This window comes from Coenobita brevimanus, chromosome 57, assembly GCF_032717465.1.
Source record: "Coenobita brevimanus isolate Jiangsu-jjx chromosome 57, ASM3271746v2, whole genome shotgun sequence".
Taxonomy (NCBI): domain Eukaryota; kingdom Metazoa; phylum Arthropoda; class Malacostraca; order Decapoda; family Coenobitidae; genus Coenobita; species Coenobita brevimanus.
This window is the reverse complement of record NC_137010.1, coordinates 29,902,494-29,930,011: the sequence shown is the minus strand read 5'-3', so window position 1 is coordinate 29,930,011 and position 27,518 is coordinate 29,902,494. Positions and strand designations below refer to the sequence as shown.

At 44.0% G+C, this 27,518-nt stretch overlaps 1 protein-coding gene across 1 annotated transcript in view; it reads left to right on the top strand.

Annotated features, from left to right (window-relative positions):
• Positions 1-4,511: 4,511 nt before the first annotated feature.
• Positions 4,512-27,518, top strand: part of LOC145402129 (NEDD8-conjugating enzyme UBE2F-like) — a 206,461-nt gene continuing 183,454 nt past the window's right edge. Inside the window, exon 1 of the mRNA XM_080274244.1 lies at positions 4,512-4,573. The gene's annotated coding sequence lies outside the window, so the exon portion shown is untranslated. The remainder of the gene's footprint in view (positions 4,574-27,518) is intronic.

Here is a 27,518-nt window from a genome sequence, read left to right as displayed (position 1 = left end):
CTACTAGCTCTGTACAATAATCCAAGTTTCTTTGAGGTGGTTTTAGCTAGTGATCTGACATGAAAGGTCCAGGTGAGGGCACTGTTAAGTGAAACACCAAGAATCTCAATACTTTTGGAAATACAAATATTAGCAGCATCGAAGGTAATATAGGAATCTGGGAATATCTGTCTATTAGTAAATATTTGATTTTACTGGCATCAGGGGTCAGTCTTGAGTCCCATGTTGTTTATCATTGTACCTGAAGCCCGTTCACGTGACTTTAGAAACGGACTCCCGTGGGAGTTGTTGAATGCTGATGATTTGGTGTTGATTGCAGAGAATGAAAGGGAGGCGGAGGAAAGGTTTAGGAAGTGGAGAGATGGTATGGGGAAAAAGGGTTTAAGGGTAAATGCAGATAAAACAAAAGTGATGATATCTAGGGTTGGTGGCGGTACTGTCAAAGACGAGGGAGAGTGGCCATGTGCAGTTTGCCACAAGGGCGTGGGAAGTAATTCCATCTTTTGCGGTGTGTGTAATAAATGGGTGCATAAGAGATGTAGTGGTATCAGAGGTAGACTGCGAGATAATGCTGATTTTATGTGTACGGCGTGCCGGGGTGAGCAGGTGGAGATTGTCAGACGTGAAAGGATTGAACTTGCTGGTGAATCTCTTGAGTGTGTGGAAGAGTTTTGTTATTTGGGAGACATGTTGTGTGCTGGAGGTGGGGCTGGAGCTAGCTCTGTGGCTAGGGTGAGAAGTGGTTGGAAGAAGTTCAGGGAGCTCTTGCCTCTCCTGACATTGAGAGGGCTCTCCCTACGTGCTAAGGGGTCTTTGTATGCAGCATGTGTTAGGAGTGTAATGCTGTATGGCAGTGAGGCCTGGGCAGTGAAGGAGGAAGACATTCGCCGGCTCAGACGTACAGAAATGACAATGATTAGGTGGATGTGCAGTGCGTCCCTGCGTCCAAGGCCTGGAGGGGCTGGGTTTACAATGGAAGAGTTGAGAGGTAGGATGGGACTGGAGTGTATTGGTGTTGTGATGAGGAGAGGTAGATTGAGGTGGTTTGGACATGTGGAGAGGATGGGGGATGATAATTGGGTGAGGAAGGTGAGAAGTGTTAATATTGGGGGTGGGGTTATGAGGGGTAGACCGAGAAAGACATGGGACGAGGTCATTAAGTGTGACCTTAGGGTTAAGGGACTGAACATGGAGGCTGCAATGGATCGTGCAGCGTGGAGAGCCGCCATTAGGTGACCAAGGCCGACACATGCAAGCATGTTGGAGCCTTTAAAAACGAAAACGAACTGGCATTAAATGAGACAAGGTTATTTTGTCCCCATTCAGTGATCCTAGGCCGTCTCCTTCGGCAGGAGGGAGGAGCGGTAATCGGCCGTCTCAGGGGCAGCACCTTCAGAGCGGCAGTAGGCCATCTCCTTCGGCAGGAGGGAAAAGCGGCAATTGGCCATCTCAGGGGCAGCGCCTTCAGAGCGGCAGTAGGCCGTCTCCTTCGGCAGGAGGGAGGAGCGGCAGTAGGCCATCTCGGGGGCAACACCTTCAGAGCGGCAGTAGGCCGTCTCGGGGGCAGCACCTTCAGAGCTGCAGTAGGCCGTCTCCTTCAGCAGGAGGGAGGAGCGGCAGTAGGCCGTCTCCTTGGGCAGAAGAGAAGAGCAACAGTAGGCCGTCTCAAGAGAAACACCTTCAGTGCGACACTTGGCCGACTGACGAAGGCGGGAGCGGCAGTAGGCCATCTCCAGAGGGGCGCTGTCAGGAACTGAGATATCAACTCCACCCCGGGCTGATCCAGCAATCCCACTCCTCGAAGGTAGTGTCCTCCTCCTGCTAGGGTGGCGGTGCGACGGTTGGGTGTTATAAGGGCGCACAGCCTGGGCTGCCTTATGTCGTTGTCGCATGGCATCCCCTAGTGTGGTTGCGGCTACTCCGTGGGGTCCGGGTGGGGGTGTCGGTGCATTTCCAGGGGCACTATGTTGTTCCTCTCTCACCTCGTTTTGGGGGGCACTATTTTGTATGCCACGCATTTCAGTTTGTATTTTGTTCTGTGCTTCATAAACGTGTGCCTTCGATCAGTTGGTGTTTGGGCTTCCCCTCCTTGTCTGCATACTCTGGCCCAGTCGAGAACAAAGAACCCAAGGCCCGCATCGTATCCGAACCCAAGGAGCCGGGGTCAGAATACGCTGCATAACAGGTAAGAACAATTAGGTAAGAACACACACACACACACACACACACACACACACACACAAGTAAAAAACTAAGTGAATTATCGGCAGAAATGAATGCTCAATTTTCCAGTTTAGGAAATGACTCCAAGGCAAATATTTTGAAAGTAGCTAAAATGCAGCAGGAGATCAAAACAGACCACAGAAGGAACCCACAGAGGAGTGTACACAGCACGAATGAGCTCCAGGTGGAAATGACTTAAGTCCACCCATGCTGCACGCCCCTATAACATGGAACTCGCCCATCGCCACCATAGCAGGAATACAAGACGATCTGCTGGGCCAGCTCCCCACAGATCAGACTGGGGTGGAACTGTTTCTCCAGTTCCTAACAACACCCCTGAGATGGCCAATAGTCGCTCACCCTCCCACAGGAGACGGCTGGAAGCCACTCTGGATGAAACTAGGAGATGGCCTGGAGCCGCTCCCACCTTTGTCAGTAGACAGCCTGAAGCCGTTCGGCCTGCAGCCGCTCGCCCTCCCACAGGAGATGGCCTGAAGCCGCTCTGGAGGAAAGTAGGAGACGGCCTGAAGCTGCTCCCGCCTTCGTCAAGAGATGGCCTGAAGCCGCTCGGAAGGTGCCCCTCAGAGAGATGGCCTGCAGCCGCTCACCCTCTGGATGCCAGTCAGGAGACGGCCCGAAGCTGCTCTGAAGGTGCCCCTGGAGAGAGAGCTGGTAGCCACTCAACCTCCGGAGGTCAATCAGGAGATGGCCAGAAGTCAGCTCTGAAGGTGCCCCCAGAGAGTCGGCCTGTAGCCACTCTGCCCTCCTGCAGGAGGCGGCCCAGTAGCCGCTCTGAAGGTGACCCGAGACAGCCACGGCCAGTAGCCGGCCTGAAGCTGCTCCTTCATCAGGTGCTGAGCCCGGTCCACCTACCCACAACTTGGAGGGAGCCCCCAGCCTGGAGGAGTATTGGAGAGGCCCTGTGACCACCACCAGGCTCTTCTCTCTACAGCCAGTGGAGACGCCCCTAACGGACCCCAACGCCGGCCAAAGCTGCAACTCACTCCTAACGGTGTCCTCGACCAGCAGGGACCGCAGCTTCCCAACTGCCCCTCAGACTCCCGGCCGGGACCTCCCTGCACCCAGACGCCGGAGATCCTCATCCTCCGTCAGGTGCCTGGCTCAGAAGTTCAGGTGACTGTTTGGCCCCAGCCCAGAGGGGCAGACTCCCACCCCGAGCCCAGAAGCCTTGGGCCCCTATGCCCCCAGCAGCTCCGGACGAGAGAGGACGCCCTTACGTGCTGTCCCCCGACCCCGGGACCTAGCTGCTCCTGGTGGATCCCAGCCCCGTTAGTAGGGAGGCTGAAACTCCGCTGCCGCCCCTGCGCCTGACTGTGACACGTCCGACCTGACAGTGAGTGAATGTGAACTCACGCAGCATACAGACAGTGTAGGAGTAACAGAGTAAAGTGGGCCGATGGTTAGAGCATTAAAGAAAGTGGTGGAAAAGAGTGCAATAGTAAGTGAAGGACGGGCCGACCAAAGTGTGCAGTGCCGCCGTAAGACGGTGATCATACATAGGCCCCTGAGTTGAAGTTCCAGTACCGCCGGCTCCACCCGGGTACATAGTAATGTAAAAGTGATCTACGGGCCAAGGTACAGTGAACACTCTATGCAACGGCGACGGCACGTCTCGATAGGGTCACGCTTAGGCCCAGTGTAAAATATTAACGCTACCCTGGGAAATCGAGACAACCACCACCACCTGCTTAGGAAATCTAAGCTCCCCAACCAACAGTATTCTGCGTTATACTATTATTCCATATCTGCAGCCCAAGGATTATAATTGTCCAGCTTGTTTGTATTTGTGACATCTGCTCGTTCCTGTGTAAGATTTAGTAATACACATGTAAGGTGTTGCCTTGAGTTTTTGTGTCCTTCCTCTCTCTTATTTGTCTAAGCTCCGGTCTAGAAAGAGAACCCAGCTACTCATTAGGTACTCTAGGGATGGGAGGCCGACCCTAAAACACCTAGCATTACAGTAGCAGATGTAGCAGAAGGCATTTGTTGTAGAAATATGACTTAGCTATCCCTCAGCCTGCCTCAAAAAGGTTAATCTCTGAAAATTGCAAGTATATTTCAAATATGGAGGAAGGAAGCGTGGAGTTTCCTGTCTTTCACTTCATGAACTGCAGCTTGATCACTTCTAAATTAGCAACGTGAATATCATATATAAAAAATAAATGATCGAACGAAAACAGCATGTTCTTGTGCAAAGATAGAAATGTTATAGAGATAACATTTAAAACAGTCAGTAAATGTAAACCGTCCCCGGAACGAGAACCTACTTCAAAATACTATAATGGCCGACTCTCCCTCAGTACTGTTTGTTGGGTTCGAAGCACGTCAGGTTAGGCAGCATCATTTGACAGTTTTATGACATCTCTACCCAAATATTTTAATGATTTTCCATTTCACTTAATAGAACAAAAACTAATTTAAGTTATGAATGGCTAGTTGGAGCGGCTGTAAGCCTGGATGTGTGCTGTATGGCTAATAGAAGTAGTGTTTACATTTGTATTCGTTCCAGGGATTTTGCACAATAAGCAAATTTTAGGAAGCTTCGATCGCTGGAGTCTCCACAGGGGATGATGGGAGGGGTGGTGATGTGCAACCAGGTAAGGTGGCTATTGTCGGGTATGGAGTAGGGGCGTCCTACTGCTTTGAGTAACCCATCCCACGGGTGGATCCAGGAATACTACTGAATTTTTTAAGTGTTCCTCACATCGTATTCCAAAGTAATGAGCTTTCAGCATCTTGTTCTAAGTCACCTACTGTAGGTAACATTTATCAGCAAGGATGGTTAGTGTAGGAGAAATAAACATAACCTATTAAAGTTGCAGTCTGTATATATATATATATATATATATATATATATATATATATATATATATATATATATATATAATACTGGATACTACCTTAGTGCGATAAATCAAGAATGGTACCTGATGTTGTATGCAGAAAGTTCACCCTAGTGTGCATGCGCAATAGCTGCTGACAGACATTTGTATGTACAATAAGATTCCCCAGTAGGAAACCTGATTGTCCACCCTAACCTAGTTTACCCTAACAGAGAGGGTTTCACCCCCAAGACCTAGGGTTGCAAAATTCCTGGAAATTTAGAGCCCAGAAGCTTTCCTTGGAAATTCTGGGAATTTATGGGGGTAATCGAGAGCTTCGCTAATTGTGCAGTGTGTACTTTATAGTCATTTATGGAAATTTAACTCAACCAAGTACATATTTTCATATTTCCTGGCTAGTAGCTAAACCTAAGGATAATGATAGTATTTCTTAGCAGGTTCCATTTATGAGGCCCCTAATAACATAGCGTACTGAACGCCACATGTTGAAAACAGAGAAAAACGCAGTTAAAGTTGCGTAACTTTCAAAATGCCATAACTTTGGAACTAGTGAATACTTTTAAGTGCTTTTTTTATATATATATATATATTTTAGCTTGAAGTTTGTACTTTTATGTCATGCTAATCTTGGTAGAAGAGAAATTAGTAGCATTCTGAAAGGTACAACAATAGCTGCATTTTTCTCCAGTGTGTTTATTGAGAGACAAAACGTACTCTCAATAAGCATTTTTAACAATCAAACCAACTGAAGATATCAATGGGAAATGTTTACAAAAGCAAAATAGATGTATGTAATACTAGTTTCAGAAATTAAAAACTATTATAAAAAAAGAAATCTTTCATTTTAGCCATTTTGGGAATTATGGTTAGCTCTTTTTCTGTTATGAGAAGGACCAGCAGCTTTTTGCTCACTACTAGAGTCACTCATGTTCTCGAGACAATGAGAAAAAACACTAAAACAGCTCTGAAAATAGCCAGTCAATCCAGGCAGTGTTCTAGGCCGGCTGGTAAACAAGAAACTGCGTCACGTCGCAACAGATTCCCAGATCACAATTGCCAATGTCTTGCTGAGCTCTCTGCCTTTTCCCATTATCTGTACATTATGGCTAACTTACCCTTAAAATCATGAAATTTTTTGCCAAAATATTCCATTATGTTAGAATAATGATACAATAATTAATAATGCTATGAAAATAATGCATGGCTGTGAGCATAAGGAAGTGCTAGTATCTGGTAACACCAGACAACATGTTGCTGGGAGGCACTTGGTACATGCTGTGACCAGCATGAAGGCTTGTCGACGCACTGAGGTGAAGCAGGCAGTGAGACCATGTTACAGAAGGGGAATTTGGACCCTAATGCTAGTTGCTTTCTGTGCCTTGTGGTTGCTCTCCACATCAAAGAGGGTTTCAGCTACATAGTGGTATACTTAACTCTGTTTCGCTTGCAGTGGCGCTCGGTACACTATGTTATTAGGGGCCTCATATAATACAAGAATAACTCGTGTTTGTGTACATTTGCAATTAACCCCTAAAGTACGCAATTTGCTCAGCAGGTCTGTCCCTCCAGCTGCAAAACAGGGTCAATTTTTTTTACTTTCACCAAGGTAAAAATTTTTCTTCCACATTTCAAGAGGCTAAATTTACACACCTGAAAACGTATGTTTCAGCCAGATTGACGAAATACAGTAGTTATCACCCGTCAAAGATGCAAAAATGTTGCCAATCCCCCATGGGCAAAAATAGAAAATGTACAGAAAATGCATTATTTATGGTAAATAATTATATATACATAACTAATGTCAATGTGAAGTGTTCCCTAGGCATGAAAAGTCAGTGTGGTATACGCCCATAGCTATAAAACAAGCCAGGCGAAAAGTGGAGGTGGAGTGTGTGTGTGGCTGGAGGGGGTGGAGGATGAAGGGATAGGGGAGGAGGGGTAGGGGAGGAGGGAGGGGGAGGGGGGAGCGGGAAGAAGGGTTGCTATGCACACACGCTGCTGTAGAGGGTAAGCTGGGATATGGTTGGTTGGGGTGGACAATGTGGAGATGATGCAATGGGGCTGAGGGAGGTAAAGTGACAGTGTTGGGGGGGGTTCCTTCTCCCCCACCTTAGGGGGCCAGTCATGTCATACCTCCCCAGACACTTTAGCTCTCATTGGTCTGATTTCATATACGTCACATAAGGGGCGGAATTACCCTTCTCCAGTTTTTTGTGTGTCTTTAGCGATTGTGTGGGATAGGATGGCGTGTCAAATTACACAAAAGCACAATCGTACAGCATAGGTCTTTAGTAGTTAAGACGACTGATAACAAAAAGTATAGGTATTACAAGCTGCCAATACGCAGTTCAGGAATTTTAGCATCGTTAACTTATAGTATATTCCCTAAGGATCATAATGAACTCCCATAACCCCATTCAGAAATTGATATTTTCAGAGATACCGGTAATGAATTTAATTTAAAATTCCAAAAAATACATACCTTGGATCTTCACTCGGCCAGTCTGTTTAAAAAATGCATGCGTTTGTACGTGTGTTTCTCTTCCCTTCGACTGCGCATAAGTCTGGTAGGTCTGTATCACCCACTCATAGGCCTACTTTAGGTCACCTGATGGTATTCTACCAATCAATTTGAACCTATCTATCTATCGCCAGACGCCTCAATCCCGTTTGGGGTGGCCACAAACAAATCACCTCCAAGTCGCCCTGTCCCCAGCCATTTCACTGCCCTGCTCCCAACTCACTCCCCCCTCTCTCATATACCTCTCCACCCCATCCCTCCATCTCATCCTCGGCCTCCCCCTCCCTCTTCCCCCCTCCACCTCACTCACATACACTCTCTTCGTCAGTCTTTCACCCTCCATCCTCTCCACATGGCCAAACCACCTCAGTGTGTTCCTCATAACACTTCCTATCACATCCACATCCACACCACAACGCTCCTTTATATCCTCATTTGTCAGCCTGTCTCTCCATGTGACTCCACAGGCTCCTCTTAAATAACTCATTTCCACTGCTCTCACTTTTGACTTGTGTCCTTCCAACAAAGTCCAAGCTTCACTTCCGTACGTGAGAGTTGGTATCACAATACTGTCATGTAGTAACTTTTTCACTTCCATGCTCACTTCCCTGTTTCTTATCACTGCTTTCAAAGAACCAGCAACCTTTCTTCCCTGCTGTACCCTTTCAAGCACTTCACCCTCCAAACCTCCATCCTTACTCATCACACTACCCAAGTACTTAAACGTACTCACATTTTCCAATTCCTCACCATCCAACCTCGCTGTACATTCACTAACTTCACCTCTCTCAAAGACCATCACTTTACTCTTCCCTACATTCACCTTTAGATCCGTTTCTTACACACTCTCTCAAACTCATCCACCAAGCCCTGCAGCTCCCCTTCGTCTTCACTCAACAACACAGTATCATCTGCAAACAACAGTACAGGGAGTTTCCAAACACTATCCTCTCTCACCAGGGTCACTCCAGCATCCACTACCCTACCTTGTACCTCTTTTATTACCCCATCCATGTACAGATTGAACAACCATGGAGACATGACACATCCCTGTTTCAAACCAACTTTCAAAGAGAAAAATTCACTTAGTTCACCATCCACACGCACTGCAGCCTTCGCACCATCGTACATACTCTTCACAGCATTCAACAACTTCCCATCTACTCCATATATTCTTAACACTTTCCACAATCCTTGTCTATCCACCCTGTCATATGCTTTCTCCAAATCCATGAAAGCCGCATACAACTTCTTTCCCTTCTCTAGAAACTTTTCCACTAACGATCTAAGAATGAATATCTGATCTACACAACCTCTTCCCTTCTTAAAGGCTCCCTGTTCTTCTCCAACTAATTTCTCTGTCCTTTCTCTTGCTCTATCTATAAGTATCCTACCATACACTTTTCCTATTATACTAAGAAGACAAATGCCCCTATGATTACCACACACTTCTTTTTCCCCTTTTCCTTTGTACAGGGGAATAATTATACCTGACTTCCAATCCTCCGGGACTCTACCTTCCTCCCAGGCCAATCTGCACATCTTCCACATCCATTCTACTACTATCTCTCCCCCATGCTTCCGCATTTCACCACACACTCCATCAATTCCTGGGTCTTTCCCCGATTTAACTTTCTTCATTGCTTCCACAACTTCTATCCTACTGATTTCTTCCTGTCTTCTCACCTCCCTCCTTCTCCCAGCCATTCCCCAGCCACTTATACTCGCATTACTTCCATCCTCTATGTTCAACAATTCCTTAAAGTGTTCTCTCCATCTGCCCACTTTTTCTCCCTTCTCCACTAGTAATCTACCAATTTTATCTTTCACTCCCCTGCTAACTTCACTTCCACCCTGTCTTACTCTTTTCACTTCTCTCCAGAACATTTTCTTACAGTCCCTCCACTTTACACTCAAATTCCTTCCAAATTCCTCATCCACTCTCTTCTTATTCTTTCTTACTAATCTTTTCACCTCTCTCTTTCTCTCCACATATAACTCTCTCTTCTGCCTCTCAACTTCTTCCACGCCCCTATTTCTCATCCATTCATTATATGCTTTCTTCTTTTGTTCCACAGCCTGTTTCACCTCTTCAGTCCACCACGCTGTTCCTTGCACCCCCCTCCGTCTTCTCTTCCTTCCACACACCACATCACATGCTGCACATATTTCTTCTGTAAATATCTTACACACACCTTCCACGTCTCCCATCTGCTCCAGTTCATATTTGCCCAATCGTTCCTCCACTTCTCTCTTATATTCTGCCTTTTTCTCATCCTCTTGTAACCTTTCCACTCTCCTTGCAATTTGAACCACAGTCTTTAATTTCTTTTGGATGGAAAATTCAAATCCTGCTTGGTATGGCCTCTGATGAAGAAAGACGTGCTGTGTGTCCCGGGTGTGAGATTGATTATTTATGGGTGATTGAGCCAGTAAATTTAGAAAAGACAAACATCAGTGGTACTGTGGATAGTACAAAAAGTATGCGAAAACCAAGAAACGGGTCCTGTGGTGTGTTTGCCACTATCCAACTATGCCTACCCCCGGAAGACGACGACGACCCAGACGACCCCAGTCCTGGACCATCGTATCTCTAGGATAAGCATTCCCCTAGGATAGGTCAGGTTTGTTGGGTTAGGTTTGGTGTGTTTGGTGAGGTTACGTTAGGTCTGTATGGTTGGGTTTAGTTAGGTTTGGTCTGTTCTGTTACATTAACCGGAGGTGCAGTATATTTTTCTGGTGGTTTTTATGCGATTTGAGTTGTTTTTTTTACTTCATTTTTTCAAAAAATGCTTGACTTCACCCACTTGTCCAATCAAAGTTCATGATTGGAAAAGAAGAGAAATGAGGAACTCCCGACAAAACGAAGGTCAGAAACATTCGAATCTTATCAAAAACTACCAGAAAAATATATTGCACTACCTGGGGAGTGTATTGGCAACTTGTAAAAATTTACCAAATAATATACAGTGCTCGTCAGAAGTATGGAGCGCCCTGCGTCCCTCCTGAGAAACAAACCTTTCAATATTGAAAAAACATATAAATAATGCATTTTATTTACCTTTAGTGCTTCGTAGGGTAGCCTTTATGTTTCTTCACGGACCTGAGACGTCTTGGAAGTGAAAGGGCGAGGCTCCTGAGGTGCTGGAGTGGTATTTTGTCCCAGGAGTCACGAATGGCGGCTTCCAGCTTAGGCAGAGAGCTCACGTCCTTCCCTTGGAGACTCTTCTTTACGAGGTACCAGAGGTTTTCAATCGGGTTGAGGTCTGGGCTATTTCCTGGCCAGTCTGTCATGAATGATACCTCGCAGTCACGAAGCCAATTGGTGACCGATTTGGCCTTGTGAGCAGGTGCACCATCCTGCTGAAACACTCGTGCACCTGTTAGCTCGAAGGAGTCTGGTAAATGATCACACAGAAGCTCCAGGTAAACATCCTGATTCACTCTGAGGTTCTTGGGAAGTACAACAAGCTTCCCCAAACCCTTCCCTGAGAAACAACCCCATACCATGAGTGAATCAGGATGTTTAACTGTGCTTTCTACATACCGTGGGTCAAGTGGGTCACTACCTTTGCGTGCTCCTCTGTTACAGGTAACACTAAACGTTGCCTCATCAGACCACAACACTGACAACCATTGCTCCTCACCCCAGTTTAGATATTTATTAGCAAAGGCAAGCCTACGAATTCTCTGGCTGCTAGAGAGAAGAGGCTTTTTCACAGGCCTGTGACTTGTGTAACCAAGCTCATGCACCCTACGAGACACTGTTCTCACTGACACCTCACCAAACACTTCTGGGTTGCTCTCCTTAATTTTCCTTGCACTCACACGAGGATTAAACTCCACTGCACGTTTTAAAACATTAACAGACCTTGGGGAAGTTTTCCTAGGCCTACCAGACCTCGGTTTCTTTGTGGGAACTTCACCACTGTTTTCCTCCCGAAACCGCGCACACCAACGACGCACTGTCGATCGTGCCACACCAACCAATTCACTAATTTCCTTTGTCTGGTGGCCTGCCTCCTTTAGAGCAATGATCTGGGATATGATTTCACTCGATAGTTCACGGGTAGGTGCCATAACAAAGTTTTAAAGGCCAAAACACTGCGGGACACTCGGTAAAAAATGGCGCAATTTGAGAGGGACACTCGGCGGAGTTCCTCTCTCTCAGGCAGCCCGTGGGCGACTGAGGCGGGAACCAACCAGCGTGTTGGAAGGCCTCAGGCTACCGTGACGTCATGCTCGGAGCTCAAACTTGTGGCTCAATTCTTACCCCCAAAAATGGGTGATTCTTTTTGGGCCATAAGTATTGCGCGCCCGGCGGACAACGCTGAATACTTCTGACAAGTACTGTATGGTGATTCTGTCAGAATAGGATTGGATTTAAGCCATATTGCTTTTACTGAAATTTTTTGATATTTCACAGCAGACACTTTGATACATATAGCATAAACCATCTCATTTTCATGTAACTATACAGTCACGGTACAGAAGTTAAGCCATGTTGTTCGCTACTGGTAGAGTTATGAGTTTTTAGTAACAAAACCCTCAGCTAATTTCTTAATTATGGTTTTAAAAAAAATAGCTTTAACAGACCAAAATGTGCAAAAATTGTTTGTCAGTTGAGAAATACTTGAGAACTCACATTAACAAAAATACCATATATTTTTCAATGCACCTCTTACTACCTGGTAAAATACCGGATGTACCAGATTCTTGGCATGCCGGCCAAGTTGAAGATTGAAGACTACCTATTACAGATAAAAACTCAGTTTCTGATAAAACTGAATGCAAATTGCATCATCCTTTAATAAAATAGCAATTTTGTTCTTCAGTAAGCTGTAGTACAGTACTCAAATACCGGTAGTTTTAAATGAAACTATGTCAGTCTCTTAATAAAATGTAAGGATAATACTGGTAGTACAGTACAGTAATAGTAAAGTATGATGACAGTAAACATACCAGAATGAACACTTAGGTTGATGGATTTGAAATTCAATCCAAAATTGATTACTGTGTTGAAACATTGGCAAATTTGAAGAAAAAAATTATGTTGAATGAGTAGACAAATTCGAGATCCTAGAACATATACAATATATAATTTTGGTAGCCTTTAACCTTGTGCCCATATCACTTAAAAATTCTGAGCTGTTATTACAGTTGATGATTATTTTTCATTTTCCCGCTAAAACTTTATAGGTATCATTATTTAACATATACCAAATTCTTCATCACTTTCTTCAGCATCTGCATCCTCTGTATCAGATGATGATTCTACATCTTGTTCCACTATTTGTTCACACACTAAATCCTCTCTTGTGGTTGTTGCACTTCCATCATCAGGCTCCAATAGTTTCCGGTTTGAACGAACTGCCACTGACTTTTCAGCTTTATCACTAGTAAGCTTGTTACACAGTTAGGTGTGTGTATTGCAAAGAGAGACCAATTACTCTTTGATGAATCTTATGAATGAAGGAATCTGTAAGGGAATGCTAGCTGCTGGTGACTCAACTGTGGAGCTACAGAGACCATTCCACCAGGGTGCTTGAGAAACATATTGGGTTGATTTCCAGGTACCAGTACCATCTTTTGTACAAAATTTTACCACACTTGCCATCATTTGTCCAGCATAAAGATTTAAGTGACTTGCCAAGGAGGAAATGACACGGTAGGCACTTCCAACATGCTTTTCATCTTCATTCAGATCTTTTCCTTGACAACTAGGATCAAGCATATTAGATGCAGCATGTATTGGCTTCATGGAGAATTGGAAACAGCTTCCAGTGAATTATGTGACATATTTTTCTTCCGCTTTAAGCAAAGGTGACAAAGGAAGAGTGGCTGTTATTTTCACTCTCAAGTCTTTGAATAGTCATGGTATGTCAGAGAGCGCTGCATCATCATTGTCTGTCTCCTTGATAGAGGCAGAGGGCTTAAGAATGCATAGAGCGCTCTTTACATGCACCCAGAAAACTTTGTTGTCTAAAATGGTCCGGTGTATATCCTTGTCAACAGCAAGAATGGTCCGGTGTATGTCCTTGTCAACAGCAAGATTCTCTGTGATGACCAGCTCTTGCAAGGACCCTTCCATCCAGCAAACCAGCCAGCATAAGCACTGTCCCTCCCCATCTTGTCTTGCTGGGAAGTTTAAGTGATGAATTTTTTCCTTTACATTTTTGCATAGAAGAGAAAGTGTCTAAGACTATTTTTTGTTTAACATACTTGATGACCTTCTTTGCTTGTTTATCCAAGTTTTCCATAGTCTGCAGTTTCATGATGTCAGTGAGGAGAAGGTTAAGTGCATGAGCTGCACAACCAATACCATTTATATGAAGGAAATTATCTTGTATGAGATTCCAAGCAGCTTTCATGTTTGCAGCATTATCTGTGATCAGTGGAAATACTTTATCACTGCCAGTCTGCTTTATAACTGATTTCCCTGGCAGCGAACTCCTTAGTGTGTTGTTTGTCTTTCGTATCTACACATTTGAGAAACACAGGTTGGGGAATTGATAAAAGATAGTTAATGATTGCTTCCCCTCGCACATTTGACCAGCCATCCAATATTACTGCAAGACAGCTAGCATCGTGAATCACTTGTTTTAATTAGTCCTGAACACACTGGTATTCTGCCTCTAGAAGATGGGTACTTGGCATGTCTTGTAGGAGGCAAGTACAACGGTCAGATTTTCTTTTAAAAATTCTTCCAGTAGCTATACATTGGTAATAGTAGTAGTAATAGTAGTAGTAGTAGTAGTACCGTAGTAGTAGTTGTTCCCAAGGCAGTCTGGCCGAACAGCCCCGAGTCTCTAAGAAAGACCGTGGCCGAGACCAGGCTTTCCCACAGAGCCCTCAAGGAGTGTATGTTTTGTTGTTGGCGCATGTGATTGTGTGCAATGCAGTCTTCCATAATGCACTTAATTGTATGGGGTGCTGTGTTGCATCCTGGACAGGCATCAGCGACGGAGTCATCCAGCCTCTTCTGATAACTCAAGAGAGCTGGATGATGCCCACATCTCAGCCTGGCCAGGTGGACCCTGCCATCATGAGGGTGGTAGGATTTAAAAGGGTGGATATCAGGAGGCCGTGCATGCAGCTGTGTGTTGTCTCTGAGTGACTGAATGGAGCGGCGATTGATTTAAACATGGATATTTGAGGCGGGCAAGGGGGGGGGGGGAGAGATGACTGCATTTGTGTATGATATCGTGTGCTGGGTGTTGTTTTGATATTCCTTGGTGTGTGTGGATGTGCTGCCATGTAATGTAGTGGATGGTGTGGGTTTTTGGAGGCTGCGGCAAGAATTTGTGTGCTTCTCATGTCTAGATGATCCTTGACTTTGAAGACTTTTTGACTTTTCTTGGTGTAGGTGGTTTGTAGATGTAGTAGCTGTGCAGCCTGTGATTATTTTTAGGGCCGTGTATTGTATGGTCTGTGGAGTGTTGTAATGTGTTTTAGTGAGGTTAGAAACCCAAAGTGGTTGATGGTGGCGACCATCATCCACTCACTTGATGTAGTACTGCCTACTTCTTCCTTAGCCTTTATCATTCTTTTTCTGTTCCTGCCCTCCTCTCTTTCTATTTCTCCCATCTTTCCTGTCACTTCTTATTGCTTTTCTTTCCGTTACAGGTGGCTTTACATTGATTGACAAGCCAAATGGTTTCCTGTAAGCCAAGAAACCCAAAGTGGTAGGTGGTGGTGACCATCATCCACTCACTTGATGTAGTGCTGCCTAATTCTTCCTTAGCCTTTATCATTCTTTTTCTGTGCCTGCCCTCCTCTCTTTCTATTTCTCCCATCTTTCCTGTCACTTCTTATTGCTTTTCTTTCCATTACAGATGGCTTAACATTGAGTTACAAGCCAATTGGTTTCCTGTAAGCCAAGAAACCATTTACAGTGCTGGGTGGTAACTATATAACCAAACCATACGTGCTCCCTACGTGTCAGCAAGTGGGTTGGTGGAGGGTTAGTGCCCCTCCCTGTAAAACAAATAACTCAGAGTCAATTGACCACCCCTAACGGGATTATGGCGTCTGGCAATAAATAGATACAGTAGATAGATAGAAACCCAAGCAGGGCTTGCATAATTCATCACTGAACGTATATATTGTTTGTATACCATGGTGGTCGTTTCTTTGTTGTGTCCAAATGTTGTATGGGCAAGTGACCTTAGGGTGTTGAGTCTTTGGTGTTAATTTATTTTTAATGTTTATGGTATGTTGTTTAAATGACATTGATGTATTGTATGTTACACCAAGAAGTGTGTGTGTGTGTGTGTGTGTGTGTGTGTGTGTGTGTGTGTGTGTGTGTGTGTGTGTGTGTGTGTGTGTGTGGTAGGAGTGTTGTTTATGGTGAGGTGTGGAATGTGACTATGTTCTGCTGTTCAGTTTGTGAGAAGAGTCACTGTAGATTTGGCTGGGGCTATTTTGAGTCTGTGGTGAACCATCCGTGTAGTGTGTTGAGGTAAGGGTGGAGGATGTGTGCAGCTCTCTTTGCATTTTGGTGTGTACATGTAAGTGTAATTCATCTGCATAGTTAGGTATGTGTATTTGAGGTGTGTGGGTTGTGGGTATGTCGTGCATGTATACCGGTATGCTAAAAAAGTGTAGGGGACAAAAGAGATCCTTGGGTGACGCTGTTTGTTAAGTTTCCGATGTTTAATTACTGACTGGCAAATGTTACCTGTGCGCATCTGCATGCTAAATAGTTTGCCAGCCAGCCATTTGTATTATTGTGCATGTTTGCGTAGAACATTTTGTTTGTGAGGTTGTGGCGGGGGTTGGCATCAGAAGCTTTGCTGATGTCTAATGTGACTAGGAGTGTTCTGTGTGGTGACCTAGCTGAATCGATGCCATGAAAAACTCTTTGTGTAAGGTCTGTAAGAAGAGTGTTTGTGGAGTGTAGTGGCCTAAAACCATGTTGTGATGGGGCTACAGGGATGTAATGTGTTACTAATTGTAATACTAGTCATTCAGTGACTTTGGAGGGGGTGCTGAGGAATGTGATGGGGTGATGTGAGGACAGTAACCTGGGGTCTTTGTTGGATTTGGGGATAATCATGATAGTACCATGCTTCCAGATGTTGGGTGTTATGTTGTGTGTGTAGCTGTAGTTTGATATGCTGGTGAGTGCTTGTGTGGCTTGTGGTCCAAGATGTTTAAGGTGTAAGTTGCCTGTGTTGTCTGGGCCACAGGCAGATGAGTGCTTAAGCTTGCCAATGATGTGCTTCGTCTCGTTGTAAGTGAAGAGTGTGAAGTCCGGGTCTGTGAGGAACTGTCTCTTGCATTGGATGATACATCGGTCTTCAGGATGGGGGTTTAGATGACTGACATGTGTAAAGTGGTTGAGGAGAGTGTTTGCTTGTTGTTTGTTTGAGGGTGTGGTGTTTGTTGTTATGATGGCAGTGTGTGATTGTGTAGTGTTGCTGTTGGAGAGTGTGATGCTGTTTAGTGTTTTGTTGCATTTGCTGATGTTTGTTTTGTGATCAGATGTTTGGAGATAATTATTCCAATTTAGTGTTTGCTGCTCTGATATTTTATTTATTATCTGAGTGTTGAGTGCTTGTATTTGTTGTATGGTGTCTTGTGTATTGGGTGTTGGGGAGTGTTGTAGTGTGTCCCATTGACTGATGAGGCCTTGAATTTCTGGTGTGAAGTTGGAATTATGTCTCTGTCTGTTACCTCTAGAGATGTCATTTGTCTGCATTTTGAAAAATTGTTTTGAAAGTGTGCACAATGGTGTTGATGTTTGTGGTGGGTGTACTGTACTGTTTAATGTTTCAAAGTGTTGTTCAGTTTCAGTTGGGAAGGCCTCCCAGTTGGCTCTCTTATAATTAGTGTAGGCTGTGTGTGTCGTTGGCCAGCTTGGGTGATTCTGGTTTTGGTAGTGATGGTGATCGAGAGGTGGTCAGAGCCAAGGGTTTTGACATCTCTCCAGGATGTTATGTGGGCAAGGTTTGGGGAGCAAAAGGTGATGTCTGGGAATGATGGGAGGAAGAGGGCTTGGTGTGGGATATGGATATGTTGATTGAGATTGTTGAGAATGAATAGACTATCTATTTGAGATTGTAGTACCAGCCCTCTGTCTGTGTCAGGGATGTTGACATGCCAGCCCGATGCCTTGGTGTTGAAATCACCACCTAAGATGATGATGGGTATTTTAGTGATGTGATATATTTGAGGAGAATAATTGTGTGGTATTGTGGGGCATGGCTGGGGGGGGAATTATGTATTGGCAATTGTTATGTGTGATTTGTTGCCAGTGTGTATTTGAATTAATTTTATTTCTGTAGTGGTGTCATGTGGGGGTATATGTAATTTTGTGTGTTTTGTTGTTTGATGAATTGTGTGAGTTCTTGTTTTTTGGTGCTTATGCCATCTATGTTTATTTGAAGAATGTTAAGATTGTGTGTACAGTGTCTGTTGGGTGCTGCAGCACAGGGGGGAGGTGGGGGTGTGAGTGGAGGATAAGGAGTAGGAGAATGAGATAAGGGTTGGGGTGGATTAGATTGGGATGGAATGGGAGGGATTGGGGGATTGGATGGTGTGGGAAGGATTGATGGGTTAGGCTGAGGAGGTGCGGAGGGAGTAAGAGAGGGGATGGTGGGGGGGTTAGAAGGTAGGAGGAAGGAGCATAAGGAGCAGGACCAGGTGTTTGTGTAATGTTCTCTGGATGCAAGTGTTGTGCAGGTGCAATGGGTCCAGTTCTTGCAGGAACTGCACTGAACTGAACCCTTTGTCTGTCAACCTGAAGTGATATGTTTTGAGCATGTTGGACATATGTATTTGTTGATGGGTCCTGGATTGCTCTCGATGTCACCGGCTAGAAGAAGTCTTTGAGAACTGAATGCCGGAGAGTCATTTTTTAGTGTAGAAAAAACAGTGTTGTTGTGTGTGTTGTGTTGGGAGATGTGGTACTTGCCCCAGGAGACCGAAGCCACTCCCAGGTTCTCATGCCCCATGAGGGGCTGGGGGGTGGTTTGGCCTCCATGCTGTCCTCCTCTGCTTCAATAGCCTCTAGGGGGGTAGACCCACGACGAAAACACCACTCCTCCAGGTCCACATTGGTAGTTAACACAAGTGATGACCCAGATGCATAGATTACTCTGGTGAGACATTCATCCAATTTTTGTGTCAGTATGTTCTGTCAAAAATCCTCTAACTCTGCCCTTGGGTTTTGTTATTTATAGTTGTGCTGGACTGACCCTCTTCAGGTAAATCCTCTTGTGAATCAGTTGAAGCTTTTGCAAATTTATCACTACTTGTGTTATGACCAGGATTGCTTCTTTTTGCCCTTGAACACTTTTGAAGATGAGTCATTTGCTTTGTGGCATTTCTAGTATACTGTGCAGAGCAATACTGTAGTCCCTCAGTTATCCAACGTAATAGAGCCAAAGGCATGTCGAGGTAGTGGCAATGTCTAGATAGTGAACAATATCCCTCATACTATACCCAGACCCTACCTGTACCCAACCTCCAACCTATACCTGACCTGTTTGTACAGTACCTCTGTTTACTTTGACAGTGCTTCCTGGTCATTCAGACATATTTAGACATCAAAACTCACATAGGAATATCGAAAATAATTTTTAACACTGAGAAAACCATGCAAAATATATATATATATATATATATATATATATATATATATATATATATATATATATATATAACCAAAAACACCCTAGCTATACACTACTGTGTGTACAGTATTCTTCCTAATTTTGGCAGTGTTTCCCAGTCATTCTGCCACATTTAGACATCAAAACACACATAGGAATATCCAAAATAATTTTGAACACCAAGAAAACCACGTGAAAAAAACACATTGAAAAAAACAAAAAATACCGTGCCTATGCACTACTGTATGTACAGTACCCCTCCTAATTTTGGCACTTTTTAGGTCAAACTTCAATATTTAGACATCAGAACACACATAGGAATATCCAGAGTAATGCTAAACACCAAGAAAACCATGCAAAAAAACTTAAACCCCTCCCCCCAAAAAACTTCCTTTAAGTACAGTACCCCTCCAAATTTTGGCAGTGTTGTCTGGTCATTCTGCCATATTGAGACATCAAAATGCACATAGGAATATCCTTATTAATGTTATCTCCAAGAAAGCATTCCATTAACACCAAAAATCCATGAAAAACCTAAAGACATTTGGAATATCAGTTATCACGACCAATTATGCCACCGAAAATTGGTATAAATGATATACCATCATCTTTGCTCGTGACAAAAAAAAAAAAAAAAAATCGCGACCAATTATGCCACCGAAAATTGGTATAAATGATATACCATCATCTTTGCTGGTGTTTATACTATAAGATAAGCTAATAAAAGCTCAGAAAACTGATGAGTAAAATAACAAAACTGCAGTGAGAATAAATGGTGTTCAAGAGTAAAACTTGCCTTCATATAACTTCCCATCATCCTAGTGCAAAATTTTGCCTGCACCTTGCAGGAGTAAAGCATATGTCTAGATGTAGAATTTCATGAGCCATCTTGAGGATTTTGCAGATATTTGATGCGACCAATAGTATTTGAATAAATCGCCAAAAATGTTAAAAAGTCACAGGTCATTGCTTTCAACATGAATGAGGGAAGGGAGTGAGGGGGCAGCCAGAAGGCCTGGCTAGCAAGGCAGGGAGCATGGGAGGGTATGGAGGATGGACAGGAGAGGGGGAGAAACAAGGCTGTGGGAACGATTTTTGCCCTTCTGTCACGAGGCAGACGGGCTCTTTCACCTGACGTGGCTTCTGGTCTCTGTTAGACACGCGGTGGCTGTTTGTAAATATTAATCCTGGTGGCCGCGCGACTTTGGACAGCCGGTGGAGATGCATGTGGGTATTTTGACATCGCTTGTGGGTTATGATCGGTTGTACTCAGGTCCCGGAGATTCGTAGGGAGTGATCAGACCAGTGTGTGACTTTGACCATTCTGTACAGGGGCAGACAGACGTTTGATCTCAGGTTGTGTGTTACGCCCTGTTTCCCATGCACGGCTAGAGCCCACCTACCACAATACTGAATGTTTGAACATATCGGCTGTCTGGCCAAAGTTCGCAGGGACTTTTACGTCCTGATAATAGCAAGTAAATTTGGACAGTGGTTTAATAGAGCCAAGGTCCAGTATCCGAATAATGAACAGGTCTGGATACTGCACGTCTAGATAAATGAGGGATTACTGTATTTGCTTAGATACACAGTTTTCCCATTTTAATTTACGGCAGTGAAGTGTTTTCATACATCATTCAGTGCGCAGCATTCTGTAGAAAAGTAAAAGCAAAAATGGAATTCCCTACGTGTCAAGTGGGGTTGGTGGAGGATTAGTGCCCCTCCCTGTAAAACAATTAACTCTAAGCCCTTGGCCACCCCGTTTGGGATACATGGCATCTGGCAATGAATGATGAATGAATGAAAAATGGAATTTTGATGCCTCTTTTTCAATATCTTATGTATATTCTTTATGCAAAGATATAAGATGTTTTCTTAGTAAATGATGGTGAATCAGCATCTAGCTTTCTATTGGCTAAATTGAAAGTGAAGCGGGAGGACCTGATGATCTGTGTTTCTTATACAATATCATAATTATATCCAGTATTAACCAATACAGTTAGAATCAGCAGATGATGATATTTTTGATATTATAAGGTATGCAATATTTCTGTGCTACCCAGAAAGAATATCCTTTGGCTTAGATCTTACCGTATATCGTCGTGAGTTATTGATTTTTTTTTTTTTTAATCCATGGAACGAGAAAGGCTTTTCATAAACCTAAATAAAACTGTGAAATTACAGATGAATTCAAGGGAATAAGTCATCATTCGATTGAGAAGGTTAAATTGATCATATCATCATGAATAGCTGGTACGAGCAGAACATGTTTGTACACTGATTTCTTAAAGATATTACTGTACTGTAGTTGTTTTAAAGATTAATTTGGCTGTACAAAATAGCCCTTTTATTGTTTGTTAGAAGGATAATATTTTTTTGTTGTAATTTACTGAACTTTGCGTTGGATTGACGGCTTTGTCATTCATTGACTAAATATATCAGCACTGTTTACTTATCTCCTAATTCTACTGACTATGAAAAATTCTTTGACTGTCTTACTTCTATGATGGAACACATTCTGTCCAATGCTCCTTTCTCTGAAATCTCCATTCTAGGAGATTTCAGTGTTCACCACCACCTTTGGCTCTCCTCTCCTTTCACTGATCCACCTGGTGAACAAGCCTACATCTTGTCTATCCTTAATGACTTAGAGCAGCTAGTACAGCACCCTACCCGTATCCTTTGACCACCGTGGAGAGAGCTTCAACATACTTGGCCTCTTCCTTACAACTAATCCTTCTGCTTACACTGTTAATCTTTCCTTTCCGTTGGGCTCCTCTGATCACAACCTTATTACCTTGACCTGTCCTATCGCTCCGGTACGGCCTGTGGACCCACCAAAGGAACGTTGACTGTGGCACTTTGGATCTGCGGATTGGGAGGCCCTCAGGCAGTACTTCTTTGATTTTCCATGGAATGATTATTGCTTCCATGGCCGGGAACCATCTGAGTATGCATTGCGCATTATGGAGGTTATTCTCTCGGGCATGGAAGCATACATTCCCTTCTCATAGCCTTTGACTAATGCACGAAAGCCTTGGTTTAATCACGCATGTTCTGATGCTGTCTGCAACAAGGAGAGGGCTTATAAAAGGTACCAGAGCCAACCCACCCCTGAATCACATCTTGTTTATGTTTCTGCCCGGAATCGTGCTAAGTCTGTTCTTCGCTCTGCTAAAAATAATTTCATCCATTCTAAATGCTCTCAACTCTCCAACTCTAATTCTTCCCGCTTCTTCTGGCACCTTGCCAAAAACCTTTCTAACAACTTTACTTCATCATCCTTTCCTCCTCTTTTCTACTCTGATGGCTCTGTAGCTATATATTCTACTGATAAAGCAGATCTCTTCACCCAGGCTTTCTCCTCCAATTCCACCTTAGACGATTCCGGTGCTGTTCCTCCATCACTTCCCCTCTCTTACTTCCTTATGGCTGACATTAAAATTTCTTCAGCTGATGTATTTTCTGCCATCACTGGCCTTAATACTAACAAGGCATATGGGCCTGATGGAGTCCCTCCTGTTGTCCTCAAGAACTGTGCTTCTGTGCTTACACCCTGCCTAGGTAAACTCTTTCACCTTTGTCTGTCAACTTGCACCTTTCCTTCTTGCTGCAAGTTTGCTCTCATTCAGCCAGTCCTGAAGAAGGGTGACCATTCCCAACCCTCTAACTATTGTCCAATTGCTTTAACATCCTTTGTCTCAAAAGTTTTTGATTGAATTCTTAACAGAAAAATTTTAAAGCATCTTTCCCATCACAACCTTCTTTCTGATTGCCAGTATGGGTTCCGTCAGGGACGCTCCACTGGCGATCTTCTCACCTACCTCTCAGACTACTGGTCATCGTCCTTTTGGGACTTTGGCGAAAGCTTTGCCATTGCACTTGACGTCTCAATAGCTTTTGATCGAGTCTGGCATAAATCTTTCATTTCCAAACTGCCCTCTTACAGTTTCTGACCTTTTATCTGTACCTTCATCTCTAGCTTCCTTTCTGGTCATTCTATAGCCGCTGCTGTAGACGGCTATCATTCTTCTCCTAGATCTATCAGCAGTGATATTCCTCAGGGCTCTGTCCTATCACCAACTCTCTTCCTTTTATTCATCAATGACCTTCTAAGCTGTACATCTAACCCTATCCACTTGTACGCATTGATTCCACCCTTCACCTTTCCATTCAATTCCCACGACGTCCATCTTAGCAGTTACTTCAGCAAACAAGGGGTGATGCTATGGCACACCTAATGTCTGACTTGGCTTGTATCTCTGACTGGGGTGAAAATAATCTTGTTGCTTTTAATGCATCAAAAACTCAGTTTTTACACCTATCAACCTGACACAATCTTCCACACGTGTACCCACTAATGTTTAATAATATCCAGCTTAATCCTGCATCATCCTTGAACATGCTTGGGGTTTCATTCACTCAGGACTTATCTTGGGAGGAACTTATTGCATCTCTTGTAAAATCTGCATCCAAGAGATTAGGTGTGCTAAGCCGACTCTGTACCTTCTTTACCCCTACACAGTTGTTAACTTTATACATGGGTTTTATTCGCCCCTGTGTAAAGTACAACTGTCAGGTGTGGGGAGGCTCCCCACATACAGCTCTTCTCAATAGGGTGGAGTTAAAGGCTTTTCGTCCCATCAGCTCTCCTCCTCTTACTGGCTCCCTTCAACCTCTGTCTCTTCGCCGCATTGTTGCATCTTTATCTCTTTTCTGTCGCAACTTCAGTAGTCACTGCTCCTCTGAACTGTCTGCTTGCATCCCTCTATCTCTACGATGGATGTGTAGTACCTGTCTAGCAACAAACTCTCATCCCTTTTCTGTCCAGCTCGCTAATGCAAGAGTTACTCTTTACTCCCATTCATTCATTTATGCAACAGGTCAACTCTGGAACTGTCTCCCTTTGTCTGTATTTCCTACTTCCTGTGATCTCCAGTCTTTCAAACGCAGTGTGTCCAGGCATCTCAAAATGAACTGATCTTGAATTTGTCTCTCTTTCGTATGGTTTTTGTTTTTTTCTTGGAGGGAACAGTTTGTGGGCTTCTGGCCTTTGGTTCCTTCTTTCTTTCTTTAAAAAAAAAAAAAAAAAAAAAAACAGTGTTCTGACTTTGAGCATCAGGCATCTATTGTTCATGCAATGTTTCTTTTTCTTTGAAATATTAGGGTGATACAATTAGGCTTGTTGACCTAGCAACCCTCCTCTCTTTATCTTATACATTTTCCATTAAGGTGACAGAGTTTAAATTGTATTATCCTAAGCTAAAGTCTGTATCATTTAATATTAGCTGCTGCCACACTGTTGTACTTATGGAACTGCCAGTATGGTGACTCTCTGGCTTTGGTCTCTGCTGAAATATTAATTTTTATTATAACCGAAATGCAAAGCTAAATGTAAGTAAAATCATGATATTGTTTTACTTACATGAATAACAAGAGAAGTTGCACATGAAGAAGAGCTAGAGGAGCAGTGGCAGACTGGTCCTATCTCTGTAGTCTGTTGCCCTACTGCCCTGGATGAATCACTGAGACTCAGAGTAGCCATATACTGAACACATACTGGATGTGATCAGTCTTTTACAAAACCTAACATAGTAGGCTATACTAATCTTACCATCACTTTTCAAACATACAGTAAGGCACAAGGTTTCGCAGCATCCAGTTTGGCACTCTCGCGGCAGCCATCAGATATTCCTGTGATTGAGCATTCACGACAAAGAAACGCATTTTTGAGCCTTCCGGCGACACAAGTTTCAAATTCTCACTTCAGCAATTCCAGCGCCAACACCCTGTTTTGGCCTGTTTTCCTGCATTTGTTCATGGTGTCCACAAGTTGAGTGTTACACTCGCAGCCTTGAGTAGTAATTGACGGAAATATGTCATTTTGTGCTTCAAGCAGAGCCATAGGTGGACCAGGTGTGGTGGAAATGATGTAAGAAGGCGTGAACCTGGAACAGCAGGCGGTAAGGGAAGGCCAAGCCCCTACCACTGCAAGGGGGTAAAAAAATCATGAGTATGATGACGAGTCAAAAAATAAAATTGTGGTGGAAATGGAGAAAGGTGCTTGTAACTCTAAAATATGCAGGATGTCTAATGTGCCAGAGTCGACTGTGGGCAGTATGAGAAAACAGCTGAGTGAATTAATTAATTGATATTCAGTTGTTCTGTACTTCACTCTTCCAGTTTAAATGTATTTTTCCTATAAGTTATATTGATCCAGTGATCAAGAAAAAAATTTAATTTTGTTGTGCAATATATACTTTTAATATTTACAGTAATCCCTCAATTATCTGATGTAATAGAGCCAAAGGCACGTCTGGGTAATGTTTCCATCCAGATAATGGACTTCTCCTCTGGCCCCCTTTCGTACATAACCTAACTTTGAAAGCCAGTGTTAGGCCACTACAGTACAGCCTACATCACTTGTTACTGTTGTTTAACACTATCTGGGCAAACAGACCTTAAAATGCAATAGGCACACAAAACATAATGGTAAAATGGAATAAAATCAAGGTAAAATAGAATCCAATCGTGGTACAGTACAGTAAGCTAGAATAAAATCAATGTCAGCACTCACGTTTCGACCATCTCGCATCAATCTTACCCAGAATCTCCTGCTTCTAAAGAGTCTGCACTACCCTCTTCCTTTTCCCTGATGAAGGGGCCATCGTCACACACCCCAGGAAGAGGCATGCAAGGAATAGCAAGGCCTGAAGGAGGTAGGGCACAACCACAAAAACCACCTTGTGAACCACCATAACATCTCTCTGGGAGGAGCTGTTTACTACACAGTTGCTGCGCGGGAACTGAGACCAAGTGAGGGGGGGGGGGTCTCTAACAGATCCTGGGTAAACTACCAAGCCAGACATGGTGGTGCCACTGGGCTGTTGCTGTCCAGTAGGGCACAGAAATGTTCATGCAGCCTTAATTTTCACCTGGACGCAAGCCTTTTGGAAAAATGTACGAATAATGGTTTTGAACAGCCAGATCACAGTGTCTAGGTAATGGATTGTCCATGTAATGGCTGTCCGGGTAGTTAAGAGATTACTGTATACTGAATTCTATTGTCAAAATTTGTAGGGTGGTAGTCTTGGAGCATGACCTATTCCCTATGACCGTCGAAAAAAAATGATTAGGTTAGGATAGGATATATAATTAGTCAATCCTCGTAAATCGTGTGTTCATAAATCACGGATTCATAAATCACGGCTAAGTGGCTGTCAGACTGCCGGCACCCTTAAATCGCTGTTAAGTCACGAAAATCGCAGACCTAGGCACTCAAGTGGGCCTTTTCCGAGGAGAATCGTAAACTGCGGCATTCAAATTGAAAATCGCGACCCAACAATCTATCACCACGCATCCCTGGTTGCAAGTGTGCATACTAATGCCACCATGTTGTTGTTGTTCTTGTCCCGCCAGTCCGCACACTACAGACCGTCGTTGTGGAGTATGAGAGTTACCTGCTTTTTTTGTGCAACTTCCCCCTGCCTCCTACCTGCCATGGCCCCTCCCGACCCCCCAATGAAGCGCTCTAAGCAGTATGGCGTCAAGAAGCTGCCGCAGTTGTCGTACAGTCAATGTTTGGAGCTCATTTGTCGTGTTGAGAGAGGAGAGACGTTTTCAAAGCTGGTAAAAGAGTTTGGGAAGAACAAGTGCTGAGAGGTTCTAAGTTCTTCCTAACACCACCCCACTCCATTCACTTAAGCAATTTCGTCATAGGATTAAGGTCTATCTATCTATCTATCTATAGCCTGACGCCCTAATCCCGCAAAGGGTGGCCGCAGACAAAACGCCTCCAAGTCACTCTGTCACCCACCATTTGACTACCCTCCCCCCAACTCACCCCCCCCTCCCTCATATACCTCTCAACTCCATCCCTCCACCTCATCCTCGGTCTACCCCTCCCTCTCCCTCCCTCCACCTCACCTACATACACCCTCTTAGTCAGTCTTTCATTCTCCATTCTCTCCACATGTCCAAACCACCTCAGTGTATTTCTCCTAATCTTTTCAACCACATCCACATCTACCCCACAACGTTCCTTCACTTCTTCATTCGTCAACATGTCCCTCCACCTCACTCCACATGCTCCTCTCAAGTAACTCATTTCCACTGCTCTCACTCTTGACTTGTTCCCCTCTTGCAAGGTCCACGCCTCGCTTCCATATGTCAGGATAGGGATCACAATATCATCATGCAGTGACTTCTTAACTTCCATACTCACCTCCCTATTTCTCATCACTGCTTTCAGTGTACCAACAACCTTTCTTCCCTGCTGTACCCTTTCACGTA